General features: G+C 33.6%; 2 protein-coding genes across 12 annotated transcripts in view; one reads left to right on the top strand and one right to left on the bottom strand.

The window, feature by feature from the left end:
- LOC147073988 (uncharacterized) overlaps positions 1 to 12,345 on the bottom strand; it is an 895,029-nt gene that overhangs the window by 771,336 nt on the left and 111,348 nt on the right. The gene's annotated exons all lie outside the window — the stretch shown is intronic.
- Positions 1 to 12,345, top strand: part of shep (RNA binding motif single stranded interacting protein alan shepard) — a 226,130-nt gene that overhangs the window by 112,065 nt on the left and 101,720 nt on the right. For 2 of the 11 annotated variants that reach the window (XM_085944287.1, XM_085944284.1), the window contains exons 1-2: positions 64 to 264; positions 6,047 to 6,352. The exons of 7 other annotated variants lie outside the window; for them this stretch is intronic. The gene's annotated coding sequence lies outside the window, so the exon portion shown is untranslated. Of the gene's footprint in view, positions 1 to 63; positions 265 to 6,046; positions 6,353 to 12,345 lie in introns of those variants that run through there. 2 more of the 11 variants (XM_085944283.1, XM_085944285.1) reach the window with 2 other exon arrangements.

Raw genomic sequence — 12,345 nt, 5'->3', positions numbered from 1 at the left:
TAGGGAAGCTGCCTCCGGCGGGGGGCGCGGGAGGGAGAGGGGCCCGCCCTCGCAGACGATTTCAGTGCCAGCTCGACCGTCGCGTTGCAAGCACATCGATATCTTCGCATATAAAAAAAATACCAAGTGTACAATACATTTTCCATTTGACACGTCGACCGGTGTCTTCCATCGAGTGCATACGATTCAGTTTTTTTTTGTCTCCTTTTCATTGCTGTGATTTTTAATCTGAGTTGGATAACCCTTTATGAATATAACCCTCAGGTAGTAAAGTGTATTAAAATAAAACTAAAGATTTTTCTTAACGTTTAGCTCTGTGTCTCGGATTATATTCGCAAAGTTTTTCGAATTCCAGTGTGGTTTCGTGGAAAAGCCCATTTTCTGCGAAGCTTTTTCATTGTCGGACCACATTATTTTTGTAGGCGTTTGTAATATTTATTCTGAAACTACTGTCGTATTTCTATTGGTTTTTGAAATCTGACATTATTTTATCCAACGTATAGTAGTTTACTTTATACTAGTTTTATGATAATAAATTTTAATAGCTCCATAGTTACTACATAAAGTATGTGTGTATTTATAATGAAATTTTGTGATCTTTGTAATCATAAGTTAATATAATAAAAGACGTAGTTTGTATTTAATTAAAAAAATGTTTTCTGTTACATGTGAATCGTGTGAACAACTATTTTGTCTTTTTTAAGAATACTTATAACATTCTTAATTGAAAATACGTAACGCAATTTATAAAAACATTAAAATACTTAATACATATTGGAGGAAAAAAAATAATTTCTTAATGGGATTCGAATGAAATTATAATACGTTTAACGCGTTTTTTCTTATTTGTCTAGATGAACTATATTACATTAATGTAATGGAAAATATCGTAAAATCTAATATGACTCAAAGTTCGGCGAAAAAATTCACCACGTCTAGACTTATCTATCGGGCTACGCCCTCGGTTGACACTGGGTTGTTGGGTATGTAAAAGATCTCGATCGTGGTGCGATTGTGAAAATTCTTTTCGCATTGCCATCGGAGCTCGGTTTTTTTTTAAATTTCGGTTTTCGAAACTCAATGCAGTGACGTTGCAGTAACTATCGGGCCCTCGTTTCCGCACGTATACCAACAGGGCCTAATTATTATGTAGGCAGGCTTTGTACAGTGTTGTATTACCTAAGTGAAAAGTTTATTTTTTTTAATTATAAATTAATTGTGTTGGCTGATTGTATATATTTTTTTTTCTATATCGATATATTACTTGTATCAAATCCCATAATTAGAGGAAGTCATCCGAACTTTTTGTACTTGATAATTCCGTTACGTACTTTTTAGTGTGGTCGAATAATTAAAGTAGTCATAAAAAATACTTTGAAAATACGCTTGACCCGTTTACACGTTGTCTTATAATGCACGTATATTAGACTGTTGTATGCTACGTTTTGTGGTTATTCATCTAAATAATCTAAATAAATTATCTGTCGGTGTATTTAGCTTTGTAGCTACATTAATAATTATTGACGACGGGCTGTCTTTTCGGAGGTGGTTAGTTACATATTATTATATATATTATATATCTATGTTCTGATGTGAATGGCTTGGTTCTGGTACAAGTCGAACATTAATGTCAATATATGTAGTAATTACTGAAGCAATACTATTCATTGATAATATCTGCGCATGCATCTAAAATTATTTGGAAATGTTTGCGGTTATTGACAGATTCTGGTAACAGTGTGAAATTTGTTGCTACTAAATCTGCATTGCGAAATGACTTAAAGCTAATTTGATCATTAGCCTTAGTATGTTTTTCCAGTTTAATTTCCATATATTTAGGTTCCGTCTATAAAGAGAAGGTTTTTCTTCTTATGTGTGAAAGAAGCGCCCGCGATAGAATAACGGTACGGTGTCCGCTTATGAAGTCGTGGGTGTCGGGTTCGATTACTAGGTCTGGAAATTTTACTTTTTTAATGTGTAATTAGACCCAGAGCTTTGGAACTGATAAATTGAGTAAGTGGTTAACACGCATTTCTCGTAAATACATAGTACACATAGCTAGCTACCACGTTTCAATGCATTAACGTATAAAATATATTTTTTTATATGGTTGTTGATTAAACCGCATAAAAAATGTTACGGTGTCGATATGCAGTGTTTATAAAACTCCACCAATGTGCCTACTTATATTTTTGCGACACTTCCAGATAAAACTCGCTCTTCAGTCATAAACTCGTAACAAATTGTTCGGTTTGTAGGTACATAGGTTTACTATCAAAGTTACTGGGAATAATAAGTAAAACGATTATGTATTTGCATGACTTGGGCGACAATTTTTATGTGGAGTTAATAAAACAATAATTATTAACTAATTCTATGGATAATACCTGTGTTTTTATATAGGTAGCCTTGAAAATAAAATACTTAAGGTGTTAATAATTAAGTACTAGGATTGTTGAGTCGTGTTACATTACAATATTTATTTAAATTTAATGTTATTAACGTATTTTTTAAATTAATTTATTCTGTCATACATTGTCACATGAGAAAACCGCAAACCACACCAAGTCGGTTTTTAAATCGGTACTAGATATTGTGTTTGTTTATTTATATTTACAATAAATTCATCGTAAACGACAAAAAATATATTTTTACGATACTTAAACAATATGTGGTTACCCTACATAATCGAGCTATCTATGTATTAACAACAACCGATGTTCGCATAATATTATTGTTAAAAATTATAAAAATACGTACATATCATAATATAATATACCTACATAAGTATTAATTTCACATAATAAGTATATTTAAAAAAAAGTCAATAAATACTTAGAACGATATAAATAAATTCTCACATATCTAATTTTGGTTTGCTTACATTAAAAACTATTGCAATTAAGGGTTGGTCGGCTAAAATATGGGCGTATTATTCAAATCTATACTAGAGTACTACAATTATTGGAGTAGATATCTGTTTGTCTCTCCATTTGTTCACAGTTATAACTCAAAAACTACCTACTGGATCGATATTGATGAAACTTACATAGCTTATAGACTACATTGTTGGTACCAAGTTGGAATCAAGACACAAGACAACTGAGGTATCGTAACGGTGATATTGCTTGATTTGATACCAATTGGATCCAGCGCCGTGTGGCTTGGCTCCTATTTTAGGTATTTCAAGAGACTTTTCGAAAATAACGCACTTGCAACAATGTCAGGCGGGAAACGGATTGAGAAGCGTGCACCTAGAAATTGAATCAATTCTTTATTAATAATTATTATTTATAACAATGTATGATTTTAAAACCATTTTTTCGAAATATAGAACGTACGTAGGTCCTAGGTGTACCACAATCATTAGATATTTGTATTTGAATTATTCACGTATATTATGACAACAAAATATATCTGCGACTATCGCAATTTTTTAATACAGAGGATTGTTTTTTATTGTTTTGTATTCGATATCATACTTTAGAAGAAAAGTAAATAATAATATTTTTCACCTCTGAGGTCGACAATCCGCACAGACATGATTAAAGTATAGTATACTATAGTATATTATTATAGATCAGGGGTGTCAACTATTTTTACATAAGATCTACTTTGTAGAAGAAAAATATTTTCTGAAATTATACATAATATAATATGTTATATAAGTATAGTACCTATAGATATATTTTTAAACCAAAATATAATATTACTTAGAAAATTAAATAAATTGTTGTACATACATAAAAAAAATTACATATCTAATTATTTTATTTTGAATACCTACATAAATTTTATTTTGAGCTTCCGGATGCTACAGAGTCTGAATTACTTATCCGACATTGTAAGGTGTCTACAAATTTTGAGCAGTCTTATTGAAGTTTTTAAACTGGTTAATATATCTTCACCTCGTGTTTTTCCTTATATCGGAATGAGTGTTGATAGAATTAGATAGTTAAAAATTTTGGATAAAAGAAATATCTATAAGTAATAAATAAAATTCCATTATATTTACTTCCAAATTATGATTAATACTCAAATAAAATATTTGTGGCGATCGACCTTATTGACCACCCGTGGTATATATATACTACATACTTGCACATGTAGGTATTGTATTCATTTTAATGTGTTCACGTGCAATTCATGTGATATACTCGTACCTATCTACACGATTATTTCAGTGTTCTTCGGTCAATTGTGCAAATACTTCATTTCGAGAATATAATATACATAGGTACACGCAAGTAAATTAAAGTTTTGTGATGTCTATTGGTATCTAGATAAATTTTAAATTTTGTGTTAGTATTTAATTGGTTAGTTTCGTTGCAGTTTTTTCTCGGTTTGCAGGAAAACATTGCATGAATTTTGTAATCCAAAATAGAAGTATTGCACTTATCGCTGCTGTACCTATATCGCAAGGATATATTTTTAATTTGGCAGAAGACTGAATCCTGTTCAAACACGCGCGTTAACATCATTTTACTCCCTACTTCAATTATAGTTTGTCAATTTATGGCTACGGCCGTATGTTGTAGCTTAGCCACTGTGGAATGCCAAAAGAAATGGCGTATTTCAAAAATACACTACCTTATTCTTAGGTCAATAATTATTATAAAGTAATCATTATTCGTAGGATGTTTATCACACTTGAATGGTCAAAGACATAGCTTATAATTAGTATCTTTAGAATTATCTTCAAATGTGTTAATCTTGCCCATTTTTTGAATAATAAAATGCCTAATTCTTGTCAAATTTGGGATCACAGAGATTATTAATATATTTTTTTATCGAAAATATTTCACTATAATAATGTCGATAAAAATTATACTGATGGTTTTAAAAATGCGTTTAAAAATTAATAAATGTATAAAATCTTAACACCACTGCACATTTATGTACTGAAATATGACTATATTCTAAAACATTAGAGCGAGAGGTTTAAAAGAATACCATTTTATGTAATAAAAATACTTAAAATAATAAAAATGTTTAAAATAAATATAAAGGAAAACAAGGCTTCATAATTATATACATAGATTATCTACAACGTTTAAGGTATGTCCAGGATCATGCTTTGAAAATAGAAAAAAGCTCCATTTTGACCCACGCTGAGCACGTCTGCCCTTAATAATTTAGTGATATATATTTTGTTGTTTTGTCTGAATTTATTGATTTGCGGTTTGTAAAACTTTCGAAGATAATTGAATACTTAAACCGTTTATAAGACAAATATAATTACACGTGTTTCAGTTGAACCATTTCCAAAGCGATTTGAAAAAATTCACTCAGGAAAATAGCAGTTGTCGCGGTTTGTTATGTTGTATTAAATTATACGGAGGTATTCTATAGATAGGGAGGTAATGCTGTACATATGCGAAAATAATATAACATTAACTATGGAGACAGGGGTGGGTGGGTTCGACCGGTGTTATGAATCCAATTCATAACTCGGAATAGTTTCGATCCTGCACAGCTAGGCTTATGGAAAAAAACGGCCATTCCGTCTCTATTTCTTTCTGGTCAAATCGATACCTAATAAGGTGTTCGTCGGAAATCTGGTTTCAGCGAATATAGATATAAATAAATAGCCATAATTACCATGAGACTGGTAGATTGTCATGCGGATCGTCTGCCTCGATCGTCCCCCCGATCATGAGCTGTCATTTTGGATCGTTCAGTAGAATCGTCGCCGATATAGGTAGAATGATTCATATTTTTCGCTCACTTTTCAATCGAAGATCCGTAATAATTGGGACGACCTAATTGTCGCCAATCGACGGTTGATTTATGTGCGAAAAATCCAAAATGACATTTTATTTCCGAGGGTCATTAGGACAGACGATCGGCTTGTGATTGCGATTGTAAATTGAGCTTTTTAGGTAATACGTATATCGAATTTAGAGAAAGCTTGATCGGTTATCGGTATTAATATTAAGTCGGTACCTAGTATCACTAGAATAATAAATGTATCAATCAATTTTGTATAGATATGTTAATATGTTGCTTAGTGATATAGGTATTATATATAATTTAAATTTTACAGTGTCATTCTAAAGCATTCCAAAGTGCAACGTGATCACAACAATAACAATAAAAAAAATCAGTGCTCAAATCCGGTTTAGGGTCCAGATTTTTCATTTGAAGCAATCAAAGGAATTAAAAAAAAAGTTTCCTGTGTCAGTGTGTGCTTATAATTTTATTCAGTGTAGTGTGTGTTAGTTAGCACCCTTTAGTGCCCTGTGTGTGAAGGTGATTTCCGATAATTTGAAGTGAGAACGAGTGTACTATCTTTGCTTCGCCCTGCCCTACAAGGCACTGGCTGTGTGTCGGAGCGGGACGGTGCAACAGTGTATGTATCTTCTTTATGCATTATTTTATTATGAATAGGTATTTTATGGTGATGTCTATGATTATTGAATAGCTACTGTGATCTGATATACTTAATGCAATAGTAAATCATTATAAGCTATGCTTCACGCTCTGTATAAGAAAGCGGTGGTCAACCGGCGCCTACTTGCGAGACGAGTGTATTAAATTTAATATGGCAGGCCAAGGCTAGTTTCCCAATAAGGAATCGCAAACTGGCGGTGTTAGTACCGAATGCATCATGTTACTGTTTTAGCTAATTGCCTCAAAGTAAGTATTAACACGTTTTTCATCGATATACCTACATGCTATGTCATGTTGATACATCGATCAGAGAAGTAACAAGAGCCGCAGGCAAAAAACATATAAAATGTGAAAACTTCGGTTGTCACTGCAAATTTACATTTCTGTATATAGTGATTTTTAGTGCAGTGGGGATTTTTATCATTCGACCCCCTTCCTTTAAGTTCATAGGGTAGATTTTATGATGGTGCATACCTATATGAAAATCATGTATTTTTCAATGTGTGTTTTATTAAGATCAAGGACACAATAAGTTGGGGAACAGCTAATTCTCGTAAAATTATGTTAATCCTCTAATCCACTCAGTGGATTCTCTTATGCTCCACGTAGGAAATAATAATTTCGATTCATATTAATTAACAAAAAAAAAACTTTATTTTATTCATATATATGGAGCCTAAACATAATATTTTGAAAGTGACGCAAAAACTCTGCTTACCTACTAACTTTCATAAAAGCTCTGAAAAGAAATAAATAAATTTATCCTTAGAAAGAAAAATGGAACTTATGGAATAGGTACCTACTGGAACTTCGTAATGTTGATAGGGAAACCACAGAAGGCTCCATCTGATAGAAGAAGGGTTTCTTCAACATATTTGTTTAAAATACGAGTATATAATATACAATGACAAACATAATACTATGTAATTCTTTGATACTTATTTACCCTTGTTTTTAGAGACCGTTGGGTTTATTTTTATTCAGGTTTTTACCGAGTTAAGTCCAGGCGATCTTTCTATCTTTTGAGACGTCTGCTGAGGGAACCATAGGGTCCTCCGTGCATCACGATATGTGGAATTTGACCACATACCTGAATTTGTGGGTGTTTCTTAAATCTTGAGTGCGTCCGTTCCTCGTACAATTCTGAGAGAATATGAATATATTATTATATTTAAAGCATTGATATACTACTAAAGATAAAAATATATTCATGATTGTGTAAAAAATATATAACTATTAAACGTAATTTTTTTAGAATTCGCTAGAATACTTAGGTTATCTTATGCTATAAAATTGTTATCACTGTAATCTCTATAGTGATTCAATTATTATACGAATTAGTTATCACACCCTATAGCAGTCACGAATCCGAGATTTTTCCGAAAAATGCTAATTCATTCAATTAAAATTAATAGCTATTTTATACATCCATTAAATGCAATTGCCACTTCACATATGCAGTAGAGTGCAGTAAACTATTTTAATTGATCATGATTATTATCACACAGTTTTCGGAAATCTGCCAAAAGATATCTACCTGAACAAAATCGTAATTTAAAACACACACAGCGTTGCCGACTTTTGCCGGTGCCACTGACTTCCGCTTTTAACTTCTTCTAATACACACTCTATCCAGGGGGGGGCAAACTTTTTGGATGGAGGGCCAAATTCAAGAATTAAAAATGAGCGGCGGGCCGCAAGTAAAATGCCATTTTTAGATATACACTATTTATTATCACGAAAAATAAACATTACAAAAAATTAATGAGAAGAATTAAACTGATGTACCTTTTTTAACATTTTTTTAAATTCAGGTGTTAATTTTGTAGTTGATATTCTCAAAGCTGCTTCTAAATGGGCATCGGAGATATTTGATCGTAAAGAATTTTTATTGAGGTTCATGATCGAAAATGTTTGTTCACATAATATATAGGTTGATCCAAAAATAACGAACATTTTTCTTTCATAATCTTTAAGTTGGTCGAAATTGTCTGAATTAAGGGCATTGTAAAATTTGGAGATTTCTTCACGACGATGCAATTCTCTTAAATCAGTGTCACACTGCAGATCAATAATCTCAAGTTGTAGCTCTGTCGGCACACTATCAATATCTATTGAAATCGATGTTCAACGTAGAAAATAGTGGTTACATAGTGTGACACGAGACGCAAGGAAGACGTAATGAGATAATACATTTACGAAACAAGAAATTCTTCAAATTTTAATCTATTGTCAATATTTTTTAAAAAATATATAAAAAAAAAGTTATTCGTAATCAGAAGTACAATTAATGATGGCGGGCCGCAAAAAATACCCGGCGGGCCACATGCGGGCCGCAGTTTGCCCCCCCCTGCTCTATACCTATAAAGACCGCACTTTCAGTCCAGCGATGAATACTGGCTGCAGTTATAACTACGGGTGCTCACCTATGAGTTATTTCGGCCTGTCACATCTACAAGTGATTATAGAATGTGCTTAGCCTAACGGTTATAATTATTAGGACTGTTAGTGTCCGTTTCAATGCCCCAATTCATGAGTGGCGCGAGACTTCCACGACACAGGCCTTGCATGCCGAGAGGAGTGGAACTAACCCTTTGAGAATACTGCTTGACAGCCGGTAACGATCTTCAGTCATGTCACTGAAGAAGCAGAAGAACAAGTATTATTCCATTCGCCTTAGGCCTTGTCCACATGGCGCATTTTGACTCGCGCGCATTCCATGTATATGTGACCTCATTGAGCCGTCCACAGGCACTCACGCCATGAAGACTGTTGCGCGCGGTCGCGGTACAGGTGACCTATTGAGGTAATACAGGATAATAAATAATATTTTTTTCTTTACTGGGGTTTGGGAGGGATCCGGACTCTAATCCCCCCTCCCCTTGTGTGCGCAACTACATCATCGTCACGTCTCTAAAGCGTCAATCACATTGAGCTATTTTACGAGCTGTTTGTTGGCGAATTTAAAAGCGGGCGATTCAGCTACTGCGATTTGATGATGATACACAAAACTTTCCATTCGCTGAGAAGCCACAAGCCAGCGACTATTTTGACAGAACGTGGTTCGTTTTTTACCGGGAGGTTGCTACTACGCTCTACCTCGCAGACGCACCACACACCGGCGTGTAGCGTGTAAAGTTGACCGGCTTTCAACTTTTCTCTGTAGATTGTTTACAGTCTGCTTGTTCAATGATTACACTGTGCGACTTTACAGGCAGATTGTAAATTCGCCAACAAACAGCTCGTAAAGTAGCTCAATGTAATTCACGCATAATACGTCGATTACCTAGATTCTTGACAGATTATTTTTTGTTAAAACACTGAGAGGCCTTTGCGTGATTCGTGATACATCACTGCTTCAATGGTCAGAGGGTGTCGCTCCAGAAGTTGGAAAGGAAAGAACATTTATTTATAGTGATCACCGTGTATGTTAGTTTTATCGGTGTTGTCAATATGATATTTTGATTTATATAATATACATTGTTTTATCAGATACAGTGTGTTGGGATCTGTGTACACGGTGGCTAAGGGTCGAGGTAGGCTGTTAAGATTCGACATAAATAGTGCACAATAATCTTTGACGGTCATACGTATGTGTTTTTATTGAACTCTAATCCTACGATTTACAGATGGTGTTAGTTAGTTTTTATAAATCAATTAAACCCTGCCTAAACCAAACCATAATAGTGCATATTTTTTCATTCATACTTATTTGTTTTCGTTGGATTAAGTATAAGTAGGTACATAGTACACATATTGTTGGTTCAATCTGACAAAATCCGACACAATCCGACAAAATTGTGCACACTTTCATTCATATTAATTATTTATTTTCGATGAATTAGAAATATATATTACACAATATGTTGTTGGTTATTTTTTTAAATTCATTAACCCTGCCTAAACCAAAATATGGTAGATAAAAATATTATTCTATCTATAAAATATCCAAAATTATGGATGATTTAATGGCATAATTTTAGATATTTTATAGATGGATAAGTATTTTTTGACTATTATCTATTATGGTTTCGTTTCGCAGGGCTTAATTAAATTTTGAAAACTAACCAATGCCGTCTGTAATTAATAATTGTAGTCTCATTTCAATGAAAACAAATACGTATGACTGACAAAGTTTAGTGTGCACTATTTATGGCGGATCTTAACAGCCTACCTCCACCCTTCGACACTAGTGTACACAGACAATAGTTCTCACCGCTGTGAGTATTAAGATAAATAAAAACAGAATCGTCTTTTGTAAAGGCAATTTTCTGGGTTCGCCTATTCGAAATTATTATTATGGTGGTTCGTATTTTACGACTGCGAAGATACGAGCATTGGAGCACAACGATTCTACCATGTGTTGGCGTATGGTAATTCGTATTAACATTCCTGTCCGCGATGTCTTCGTCTCTTCAAGTTTTATTGTCGCTATTTCATTTTGTATTCCAACAGTCGATCGGTTTGTATTGATTTTGTTTACAAGCTTTTACGATGGTATCCGCACTAACTTCTCTATAGGAATACCTCAGAATCGTTGTGTCTCAATTTTTTTTCCCGAAATACGTTGAGTAGGTACAGATTTTGTACGTTAAATCTTTCAAAGACAATTTACCTCTAATCATAACGGAAACTGAATTTCCTAAAATCATAAATACGATAACGGCCTGAAAAATCTTATTTTTAATATTATAATGTACAATGTACCTATATCAAGTACGGATTTAAATATATCATTATTGTTTTATTTATAAGTAAAGCCCACTTATTAAATTAATTATTTTTTTATTCAAGACTGAATAATAAACAAGATTTAAGAATGTAGCATTCTTAATTGAAAATGCATAATATGGGAAAGCCTAGAATATACAGATTAGAAAAAGCCTTGTTAAAATATTTTACCAGATAGGATTCGATTTCCTTTCACATAATTAACGGTTGTGTTATCCATTTAAGCTACCGACTCGAATGTCAAATATTGCTACAATAGTTTTTAATTTAAATCTAGAATACCTCGTTGTGGGTCCCAGGTTCAAATCCTGGGTCTGACAAGTACACATATTGTGTTTCAATTTCTGTATGAGTCAAGAGTATGGACCTAATAGGTTGAGCAAGTGGCTGACATCCATTTCTCATAAAAACAAAATCTGTTAATATAAACCTTCACTCTGTGGAGGCCCATGTGATCTTATTAGGATCGGACGTTTACACGTGTATGAGTTTACTGCTGACAGTACGTATTATCGTGCAAATTAGAAGATTGGATACATGGATTAAAAAAGTTCAGAAGCTTCTGAATTTTCACGCGACAATCGGACTGTGCGATTTCTGGGCCTGGCCAGTAGAACGATAGTGGCGAACCTGTCGGTAAAAAAAACGAACTACACCGCGTGGACACTCATTTTGAGGTTGACCGATTTTCACGACTTGTCAAATATTACCATACAATGATAACATCGCGTCAGTCAGCACTTTTACGTGTTAACAGTTATTATCGTGATAGTTAAAAACAGGTGTTATAATGGACAAATTAAGTCGTTTGTAAGATGGCGCCAGGAGTAATGGAAATTTTAGTTGTAACGCCTTGCTCTCGAATAAGAAAAAAGCTTGGACTGGATTCCATCACTCACCTTCCACTTTTTGGGCGAGTGCTCTATCCACTAAGCCACCGACCCAAGCGAAAAACGTGTTTTCGAAATGCATTCTGTTCAAGATTAGGCTCGGTTCAGACACGGCGGAGTCAATTTGTATTAGCTTCTATATCCGCTAGTCAACCGCAAAAAATGGAACCCGCGCGGAATCCGACGTGTCTGAACCGAGCCTAATTATGTTTCTGAAGTTGTTCCAAGTAATCTACATCCATTATGTTGTCAAACGTGGCGTGTCTTGTTCCAGATTAATATTAAATCTATTACTGTAATGAATAATGATAAATTAATTTTAATTACTGCT

This window comes from Rhyacophila brunnea, unplaced genomic scaffold, assembly GCF_057557595.1.
Source record: "Rhyacophila brunnea isolate RB1 unplaced genomic scaffold, BYU_Rbru_1.0 scaffold_17, whole genome shotgun sequence".
NCBI classification, from domain to species: domain Eukaryota; kingdom Metazoa; phylum Arthropoda; class Insecta; order Trichoptera; family Rhyacophilidae; genus Rhyacophila; species Rhyacophila brunnea.
Note: the sequence above shows the minus strand (reverse complement) of the source record. Positions and strands in the feature narration are given on the sequence as shown.